Here is a 12,368-nt window from a genome sequence, read left to right as displayed (position 1 = left end):
TGATCCTAATCTTTTTTTAAGAAAAGAAAAACTCAAAATGTAATATATTTGAATAATTTATGTATAAATTATGCAAAATTAAGAAAAAGACAAAATTATCTTAAAAAAACATCATCGTATATGATTATCAACTTTACATTGTTGAATGTACAAGAGAAACAAATTGTAAAAAGTATTTAAAATTTTGAATCTACACCTCAATCATTATCAATGAAATAGTTTAATCATAACAAATTAAATCAGTTTTTTTTTTCATTCAACATTGTAATATTTTTTTCTAAAAAATATCTTTTTTAGTCCCAAAATTTCAAAGCCTTTGAATTTTATTCCCTTTTCTTGGTTATATCTCAAAACAAATATTTTCATTTCATAATCTAAACTTATCTTGAAATTTTAATATCTATCGATAATCTTTCTCTAATTAATTTTTAATTTTTATAAACTTCTATCCTTTTTTATATCTATTATTATCAAACTGAGTATAGCTTAATCGACGTATTGATTTATTAGCTATCTAAAAATTTAAAATTTTTCATCTATATTATACATTTATACTAAAAAATATCGAATCACTTTCTCTATATATAATTCTTTCTAAATTTTAATTTCTTTGTTTTTTTCATATTTAAATCTCTCGTTTAACATATTACTTCTTTTTAATATCGTTATCAAACACATAGATTTTATGTCATTTTTAAAACAGAAAGAAAATTCAAACAGATATTGATCTGTTTTATCCATCTTAAACATATAATACAAAAAAATAATAATAAAATCAAAATCAAAATGGAAATATCTGAAGGGAAAAAAGCAAAAAAGTTAATTCAAACTCGAATCCATGTTTATTAAAATGAAGGTAATTAAGATTTCAAAGTTACATCGAACATTTATTAAATGTATGTCTCAATAATTATTCTTAACCAATTCGTTGTTTCAAAAATTTGATTCATACCCACAATGATTTTTCTTAAGCCATTAAATACCAAACAAAGATATTTATTGATGCCAATTGTTTTGGTAGTCAATTACGTTATTATTAAACCGACATAAAAGGCCGCACTCTAAAAAGGAAAAGTATTTATAGATTTATTGTCCTATTTTTACAAATTTGATGAGATGTTTTTCAAAAACTCAAACAAACACCTTCATTATTCAAAATTCAGAAACTAATTTTTTTCAAGTCTAAGTTTGATTTAAAAATTGTTTTATTATACTAAATTACTATTCATTATAATTTCTCATAAAAAATATGAAGATTTATTATAAATAGTAAAAAAATTAAATTATTTATAAAATATAGCAAAAAAAATTACATTATTTACCAAATATAACAAAAAATTATCAAATGAACTGAAAATTTAATGATTTTAATATAATTTGTAAATAGTTTTAGTGTTTTTTTTTTTTTTTTTTGGTTATATTTGAAAATAGTGAAAGAAATTCAAAATTTAAAAAATAGAAAATAGAAGGCATTTAATTTATATAAGGACGGGGGAGATAAATTAGTGATGAGTAATATTAGTAATGGAAGGCGGCAAAACCGAAAAGGGAAACTGAGAAAACGCGGGAAGCGTAAGGTGAAGGGCAACGAAAAGGGGAAGAGGAAAGTAAAAGAAAACATAATTTGGCGTCAAATTTTCAAACTTCCGACGTGTCACTTACGTGGATAGGGTCCCACAGGTTTCCTCCTTGCTTGTCTGGCGGCTCGGTTGGTTCACCCTTCACGGACTGGTTTTTCTTATACTAATATTCCTTTGGTTTCCTACCAACACCAACACCAACACCAGCACGTGTCTTTTCCAACTCCTCCTTTCTTCTTTTTCCTCTTACTTTTCTTTTCCTACCTTTTCAATTTTCATTTTCAACCATTTACGCTTTTTTCTTTTCTAATATATATATTCTTTATTTATTACGTTAAAGGTTTAAAATGGTTTTTGGTATTTATAGGTTCCTTTGGTTGGCCATTCAATTTTTCTTTCTTTTTCTCTTCTTTTTGTTAGTTTTGAAAGTGGTTTAATCTGATTCTTTGATTTCAAACCGTATAAAAATATATAATTACATTGAATAAAGATAAAAGCATTTAGAAAATATAATATGTCATTTAATAAACTCATTTTAGAAATATGTACAATCTAATGTACATTATAGATTGTGTTATACAAATTAGTTCATATCACTTTAAAATTTAGAATTTAATATTTATTGTCGATCAAAACGTAAAAGTTAAATTTATGTAAATTATTGGAAACTAACTTTTAGCTTTTCTTTTTAACTATAATTTTTTTTTATATATTTATCTTATAATATTATATAATAATACAAAATAACCATTAGACATTTTTTCAATGCCAAACTATGTTCGTAACAAAAAAAATCAATGAAAATGTATTATTATCTAATATTTAGTAGGTAACTCTAATTAGTTTCCAATTGGTTAAATCAAAGTACAAGTTAAAATTAAATATAAATTTGGTTACATTTAATCTCTTGACTTTAAATTTTTGTTTTAAGATTTTATCTATCAAACAAGCTCTAAATTTTCACGAAAGTAACAATTTAATTCCTAAACTCTAATGAATAGTGATCTAGTCACCGAACTTTTAAATTTGTAATAAGGTAGTTTTTGAACATTTGTAAACAACTATTTAATTTATTTACCATTAGTTCTTTATTTTAAAATATATCGTTAAAGATATAATGATCATTTTTTACCACAAAACTTTGTATACAAAGACTTTTTAATCCATGGTTGTTTTGGAAAAGAAAAATCAAACTTTAAAACATTAAAATTGAAATATTTAAAGTTGAAAAATGTTGTCTTTTTTTTTTTTTTTAAACAACGGTCACATTTCCACCGTTTTATGTTGAATTATTTAGAATTCCATCAAAGTATGGAAATGAAATGTAGTTTTTGATTGTCGGAACGTTTGAAATTTTTTCAAACTATGTACTTTAGGAAGTACAAAGTTAATTTTCATTATAGGTTTTTTTTTTTTTTTTTCCTTTTCACCTCACATTGGATTCTTTTTCTAAAAAGAAAATATCCATGAAATAGTTATTATATTTTTACATGCAACATGTTAGAAGTTCATTATATGTTAAGCTATTTGGAGAAAAAGTTAATTTACATCGAAATAAGTAGAATTTAGAAAATTTTAAGTAATTCGAAGTCTGTCTAAAGATACAAATTAAAAGAAAATAAAAATAGAGGAAATCGAAAAACTACCTAGGTTCTTAGAATTCAACCCAGATTTAAAATGTAGACATAGGAAAAATAATGTTAGGATGGAGATGGAGATGACATTATGTAGAAATTATAAGAAAAAAAAAATCAAATATAAATATAAATCAGTCCGTACAAACCTAATACAACAAAGCAAAAAGACAAAACTAACCCTACTTAAATAGCATAAAAATTATAAATTTCATATGTTTTATTTTACAATTTACTAAAAAACCTTAAAAGTAAGAAAGAAAAGAAAAGAAAAGAAAAATAAAAAAGAGTAAAAGAGTCAAATTTGAAATTCAAACTTTACATCATAATAATGGGATGGCCCAGCCATGGCCATGGGATTGACAGCTTGACAAAAACCGTATCATATCATATCCATCCATCCATCCCCATAACATACATGTTTACATGATCTAGAAGTTGCCACCATTGTCAGAGTCTTAGTCATCAATGAGTCAGAATCTGGGTCCCACATATTGAAATGACTCACCATCCTCTTTCTCTCTCTTTTTATTTTATTTTATTTTCCAATTTTTTCTTTAATTAAAAACTTCATTTACTAATACTATTATCATTATTGTTATTATTATTATTATTATTATTCCAATTTTTTCTAACTAATTTTTATATCATTATCTTCATACTATTGCTAAATCAGGTTGTCCCATTCATTCCTAGTTTTTCAAATCCATTTTCTTTTAATATTCATTTATTCTTTTACAGCAAAAGAAGAAATTAATGTTATTTTATTAAATTTTGTAATTCCATAATTTGGAATCACCTAATAATACTTTTGGATTTAGAGTTTTAATACTTTAAACCAATTATTTTGTTGTTTCTTAAGTCACTATATAACAAATTAAGAGTTTGAAAATTGATCTAATTCATTAGATTTCATAATAATAATAATAAAAAAAAAAACTAAATTCCAACTTTAGCCTCTATTTAACGTTTCAAATTTAATTTCTCATTATTAATTTTATAACTATAATATAGATTAAACATTTTCAAACAGGAAGATTAAAGGAAAAAAAAAATGGCGAATAATAAACGACTTAAATGATCAAAATATAAAACACCCAAAAATAAAAGTGCAAAGGACAAAAACACAATATTTAATTATAAGTATAAAGAGGGTGGATAAACATTACAATAAAATTGAAAAGGGACAATACGAAGAAACCATAATTTAATTTAATCTAATTAATTATAAGCTTTGATTTTTTTAATTTTTTTTTTTTTTTGAGAAATAAAGAAATGAGAAAACGTACATAAAGAAAATAAAATAAGGAGTATTTGCAATGTCACGCCGGAGTGAGTTACGTTGATGACCGGTTTAACGCATTATACATGTGGACTTATTTTTAAATCAAAATTAGATTCCTCGTGAACAAAAGATAAATATATATATAATGAAATCTCTAATCACAAGAATGAAGAATGTGTCTTACGTATTTATTTTCTATTATCATAATTCTAATTCGCTATATTACCTTAGCTTTAATTTTGATATCATCATTTTCTGTTATCATAATTTTGTATCTATGCTTTTATCATTTGGTAATCATTTGATATTTAATGTTAAGTTTTTTTAAAAATTAAGTCTATAAATATTAATTCTAATAAATTTATTTTGTTTATCGTTTTTTAAAGAAGTAGTTTCTAAAAATTTATCTTCCTTAATAATTATTTCAACTACGTTGGTTGAAAAGATAAAAAGGAAAAAAGTAAAAGACCTAAATTAAGAGAATTTATTAATATTGAACTAAAATATTTAATAATGACAAGTAATCTTCCTGCATAGCGATATTATTTACTTTAGAAAGGCTATGGAAATTCTTTTTCAAATAGCTTTAATTGTGTCAATTAAGATATTGTTTTATTATTCACCTCTAATATTATTAAAATGATAATTTTCCAAAAAGTATCTCAACATGATATATCTTTTTCCATTTTATAAACAATTAAATTTGGTTATTAATGTTAATGCAAATTCACTAAATTAATAATGTGGATCCGATGGTGTACCTAATCCCATTTTTCGATCCAACAAAACCCACAGAAAAACAAAAGTTGCTTTGAATATATATGGTATGTTGATGTCATTCCAAATTCACTAATTTGGAATACTAAAAAAATAGTAAACTTGCAAAATATAGTATTAGATTTATAAATGAAAATTTTACAAATTTGCAATACAACCAAATTATAAGTTAAAATTAATCCAAACATCTTTAAGTAGTAATCACATTATTGCACATTATATAAATAGCAGTACTCAATTTTATGTCCAAGATTAGAATTTATAGGGTAAGTATATGATTCATACATTTAATTATTATCACATAGGTGATCTTAGCATTATATTTAAAGCAATGTATTATTAAATGTTGGGTCACTCAGATATCACATGATAAGTAGTCATAAGGGTTTGATCCAATTCCATGTATGTGGCAAATGATTGCAAACAAATATTCTAACAATTATATAATAATAATATTAATCTTTGGCGTCAAAAAGGAAAAGTTAAAAGGATGAAGATGGATTTATTAGGTTATATAATAATTAACCTTAAGTTTATGTCTAGATGATTAGCATTTTGACTAGTTAATTTTGTTTAATTATATATCTAACGGAACTTTCAAGTTTGTACTTGATAAATTAATCCTAAAGTATAAATTTATTGATTTATTAATTTAAGGGATGGTCTCATAATATTTACCTAGGGGAATGAAATAATTTTAATGTAACCTAATATTTATTTATAATAATGGGTTGATAAAAAAAAAAAGGTGATAATTAAAATAAAGGATAGTGGTTGATGGATATAAAGATAACAAAGGTGGGGAATACACGTGGATATGATATAGATTGTGCATGAAGGACACGTGGCAGTAGAGGATAGTGATTAGTGTAGTGATGAAGAGTGCGTGTACGTATAGCTTAGGTGATATCCAAATAATTATAAATATGATTTCTCATTATTATTTTTATAATCTCTACTATATCTTAATTTAGACAATTAAGATAATTTACAACCCATCAAAATCCAAATATATGGTAACAGGAATAAAAAGAGAAAAAGAATTCGAAATCTCACGTTAGAACAGTATTATAATCCACACTTTTAAAAACAACATTATCAACTTGTAATAAAGAAAATTAAAGAGCCAAAGCGACAATTTTATTTTTAGAAAGATTATATTATTATCAACTAAAAGTATGTATATATATATATATATAGGAAAGGGAGTTGGTCCAATGAGATATTTAATGACGTGGGTGATATTGTTTAGTTGTATATTATTGTGGGCACCTTTGCAATTCCCATTCTCATGGTGGTCTTTTTGAAGAATAATAATAAGATTTTTCTTTGATTGATTCCTAATTTTCCATTTAGGCAAAAATCATGCATTTCTTTTTATATATATATATATATATATATAAAGCAAGTTTGTTCATTTGGTTTATTTGTTGCATTTGCACATGAAAAAGGCAATTTAAATGGTTCTTCTTGCCAAACAATTACATAAAGGAGATTACTTTCACGCCATTTCGATCCTTTTCATTTTCGATATATCTTCTAAACATGTTTAATTAATTCGACGAACATGTCTTGTACTTGTAGAAATTTTGATTGAAGATGTAAATATAAACGTTACTTAGGAATTAAATAGAGGGATTTGAACTTAAGACTTCCTATATTTATACACATATAAGTGTTAATTGACCTAAACTTTTGTTTATGTAATAGTCAATTTTAAAATCGATCGGTTCTCTATTTATTTTAATATTTTTTAAGAGAAGAATTATAAGAATATATATTAAAAAAATAGGATTCGAAATATAACTTTGTTGTCCAATATCTAAATTAAGAATTTAACCGACCTACTAAAAAGGGAAAAGGATTGGAAGATGAAATATGTTATATTTACGATTTTATTATTCAATTATAACGATAATATTATTATATAAAAATATAGAATCATGGGAATGTTAAGATAATTAAATTAATTAAATTTTAGAATGAAATCGTTATCAAAGTTGAAAAGTAACCACAAAACCCATTAGATGGGCAGTGACGTCATTTCAAGTCACATTCAATCTTTAATTATGTATGTTTCTCAAATTACTTTTTGTAAGTAGAGTTTTCAATTTTCTAATCTCCTTCAATTATCTAATGACATATATTTTTATTGTACAATTTTGCCATTTGGTGCCTTTTTAGAAAGAGAAAAAAAAAAAAAAAAAAGATACAAAACACAAAATTGTCATTTGGTTTCCTATTATTCTTTTTGCTATATGGTATTTTATCTTCTTCTTACTTAGGTTTTTGTATTTTATTTGTTATAACGTTGTGTACTGACGTGTGGAAAAAACATATATGAAAGATGTTAGATTTTTTTAAAGATAAGGTTAGATTTATTTTATTTTAGTATTTATAAGTGTGATGTCTGTGACTCAACGTTGCATATTACTGATCGGTTGTTGTTATAGTTTGTGAGTTACAATTATTTGTGAGTTAGAAATTGTTCGTGTGTTAGAAATGATATGATTCCATATTTCTTGTATAATAGTCTACTTTAGACATACTATTTTAATATGCGAAGAAAGTAATAACATATTACAACAAAGAGAGATTTCAAATAGTATTATATTATAGTAGTTAATTACGGATTATATCGTTTGAAACACGAACTCTTATGATTGGAATCCAAACAGAAAGTAAATCTAAAATGGTTGATTCAATCCAAAAGTTCAATACCTAGATTTGATGATAATTTAATAACTTAAAATGCATACAAGTTGGCTCTACAAAATGATCATGTCTTCCTTTGTTAGTCATGTAAAAGTAGAACTCTATGATTGTCATTTTAGGTGAAGCAAAAGTGAAGAAGGGCTTTTATATAAAACAAATAAGATTGCATTCATGGAGGTTTAGAGTTAAAAAACGAGTGGTTTTTGGACACAAAGTTTAGTGTATTCACATCAAGGATAAAAGATGGATTATCTCTTTTGCATAAACATCTATTTGTTACGAAAAAATCTTGTCTATACATTGGTCAATGTCATTAAAAAGTTTACTTTTGCATTGATTTAACTTATGTTAAATATAACTTATCGCACTCATAAATTTTGTTTAGTGTTATTGGCAGTATTCTCTACCGTAAAACGTTGAAGGTCCATTCTTCTATCTCACACTAAAATATAATAACGGTGAACTACATATCCGACTATATTATCAATCAAATGTAATTAATAAAAAAAAATAAATCTAATATTATGTTTTCAAATTTCGTCATCTCAAATATTTTTCTATTTAACCAAATTATTAAATAAATCACTTTGATTATTATTTTATAAAATTATTTAATGAACTAATATTTGTTCATTTATGGTAAACTTCAATATAAGTTTTGTACATGTAACATGGGCTTATACATATCTTTAAGTAATTTTGTTTATTTTTTTTTAAGTATGAGGGAAGTAATTAACAAAATGAAATCAAATTAAAATTAAATTATTTTTTTAAAAAAGAAAAAGTTAAAGATTGAAGTAAATCCTAATAGTTAGGCTGAAACAAAGACGATAGAAAAGTTGATCAAAATGGAATTGTATTGTTGCATATAGAACATCTAAATCTATGTAAAATGACCATCACCTTTTCTTGTTACCCATGTAATTAATAAAAGTAGTTCTATGATTGTTTTAGGACAAGAAAAGGCAAAGTAGGCTTTTATACATTAAAAAACAAAAATGAATCCATGATAAAAAAATAAATAAAAAAAAGAGTGGAATTTTTTAGTGGCTTTTTGGATCACAAGGGTAAATTTAAAATTAAAAAAATAAAAAACCAATCACCAAATTAAAATTCATACTTTTGATTTTCTTTTATTATTATAACAAACAAGAAACTTTATGCCTATCCTAAAGGATTAAATTTGATTACTAAGATAAACATTGACATTTAGATTAATAGCTATATCATTCGAATTTTGATTACTTTGATAATTCCTTTATTTTAGTCATAATTGTCTAAATTATTCATGTTATTAGTTTAGATTTCTTAAATAAAAGAACCTTTATTAGTTAATATCTTGTATAAATTTTGAAAAGATTGAAGTCAATTTTAAACAATTGAATTTAAAATTTAATGAAAGCATGTAATATACTTATAAAATTGATTTTAATCAAGATTGAAATTTCAATTGGATTGCTACGTTGATAAATTGGAGATCAGTTTGACCTTTGACACTAAAAATTACTCTACATCTCTCTGGATCTATAATATCTTTTATAAATACATTAAGGAATAATACAATAAATTATCATATAATAATCTCAATATAATTATGCATACTAATAATAACATCTATATTTTTTTCTTTTCAAGAATCTACAACCTATTTTAGAAGTTAAAGGACCTCAAATATATTAATCACACTAAATAAGAAAAAAAAAATCGAATTTCTAATATCTCTTTAGTGCTCAAAATAATAATAATAATAATACGAAGGGTTTTTAATACGGCGTCTCAATCGCCAACTTACATTGCTAGCCGCCAAAATCATATAACTAAAAACATTATATTATATTTTCTTTCCCATTATCATCAACAATCAAACGAAAGAAAAATGCATATCTTTATATATGGTTGGATTATTCAGGCTTTTTTTTTTATTTTAATTTTCTTCCATTGTCAATATTGTTATAGAAGAGAATATTCCATTTTTATCTAATTAAAAATATATATATACACACAATTTATAGTTTTTGATAATTGTTATGCCCGTGACAAAATTTTCCAATTGAGTTTTCATTTAACGAATCTGAAAAAATATATATATATGTATATAAATATTGCATTTCAAAAGTTCAACTCTTTGTGATAAGACACAGCAAGAGACAAATAATAATAATGATAATAATAATAATGATAACGAATGAAATTCTTCATCAATCCCTAAATTATAGGAGTATTTGTTCGCTAAAATTTCCATCTTCTTAGTCTTTAAATTTGACGTGAAATATTAAATTAAAAACAATAATTAGAATTACGACAAATACCACTCTCAAGTTTCATGTTTAACTACGATAATTTGAATTTAATTTCTAAATTTGATAACAAACACAAACACATACATATATGTAATAAAGTATTGGTGAATTTTTAATAATGAATTTGTAATTTTATATTTAAAAAGAAAAATAATTGAAAAGGTGGAAAGGAAAAGAAAAGAAAAGAAAAGAAAAGAAAAATGGATGTCAATGTCTAGATGACGAATGAGGAATGGAAATAGCTTTACTTGTGAAGGCAGGTTTGTTCAATTGTCGCCTTCGAAAATGGAGAATTTAAAACGCATATTTCATGCTCCTACGTCACCTTTCCAACTCCAACTCTCTACACCAAATTATTTATAGAACAAAATATTATTATCTACTTATATAAAAAAAACAAAAATTAAGAAAATAATGTAAAAATAAAAAATAAAATTGTGGGTATGGGGGAAGGTAAGACAAAAAGAAAATAGAAAGAAGATAAGATGGTACTGAAAATTGGAAAATGTAAGGCAGTGGAAAATACGTAACACATCCAATGGTATTATTCTATATATTATATTGTTTTCCTCTATATGCCTTCATGCATGCATCAAAGGTTGGGGTCACCTTCACTCTTAATATCATCTCCTCCTTATTCCATATTTTTCCTATATATATATATATATATATATATATAGACTCATTTTAATTTTCTTAAGAAACAATGATGGTTTATTGAATCATCGCTAAATTCGAAAGTTGTACGTTTAGATTTGAAATTGTATTTGGATTGTAAGTCTAACATGTGTAGTTATAAACACATGTGACTTTCTTAGCTTTGTATATATTATGTCTATCTAAAGATGTTTGTTTGATTGCTAACACGGGGTGTTTGAGTTGGAACTCCAAATCAACCAATAACGTTGAAGATTTTAAGTTAAAGTTAAGATTTGAACTAGTATTGGAATGAGTTGAGATATGATTTGTACCTTTTGCATGGGTTGGAGTTTTCTTCCTTTGTGGTTTATTTTGTAGATAGAAAATAGATTAAATCTACGAATAACTATATTAGAAAAATGTTTGACAACTGAATATTGTTAAAATAGAAAATGGGAAAGAAAGATTGAATTTTAATAGTATTATCCTAAGTCTAGCTCAATCAACTAGTTAAGTTCGAGTTTAACTAGTCAAATGTTATAGTCGTTGCGTTTTGTTTAACAATCACCTCGAGTTTTTTTTGAGACGAACTCGACACGAGTACTATGATGACTTAATGCATGTGGGGAGCTTTGTTTTCACTCCATATTTATAGCATATGTGATATGATGGAACGAGTATGTCACTCCTTTCATAAGAAGTAGATTAGACATAATTCAATCATGGCATAAGAGAATTATTTTCGATTTTTGTTGGATTTATTTAATGAATCTTTAAGATATGTTAAGTGGTCCAATGTACGGACTATCATCATATTTTGGATAATCTTGGAAGTTTTAACTATAAGTAATTATTTAGTTAATTACATGATTTATGCAATTGATTTAAATCAGCTTAGCTAGGTTGGATAAAACTTTGGAACTCTTTGTAGGGATTAAAAAAGTTAGGTATTGTTTGTAGGCGAAGTTCAAGATGACCTTCACCTTTCCCATGATTTTTCAAAAAATAAAAACTAAGTTAAGCTTCCCACATATTTTTATAATCATATTGGATTTGTATCTATTTCATTTTTAAACTTTAACATATTTTTATGCTTTATTTTACTATCCAAAATTTAATTTAATTTTTTAAAAATATGTAAAAAATGGTGAATGCTTTAATTTTCTATATCTTGTTTGGGTAATGTACCATTCTGTCAAATTGAATATTTTTCTAGTAAGGAAAGGAGATTTAAATGAGATTTTCTTTATTAATATCATTTAAAATTGAAATTAAGAGCCCACAATTTTAAGAAATAAAATATAAGAAATTTTGGGAAGTGCCTAGCTACAAAAGCCTACACACACTTGCATATCTATTAAACTAATTAATATATATATTAGGCGGACAGTTAGTCTAAATCTTTAATTAACAAAGGGTTAAACAAGTCAACCATCCC

This window comes from Cucumis melo, chromosome 4 (assembly GCF_025177605.1).
Source record: "Cucumis melo cultivar AY chromosome 4, USDA_Cmelo_AY_1.0, whole genome shotgun sequence".
Taxonomy (NCBI): domain Eukaryota; kingdom Viridiplantae; phylum Streptophyta; class Magnoliopsida; order Cucurbitales; family Cucurbitaceae; genus Cucumis; species Cucumis melo.
This window is presented reverse-complemented; position numbering follows the sequence as displayed.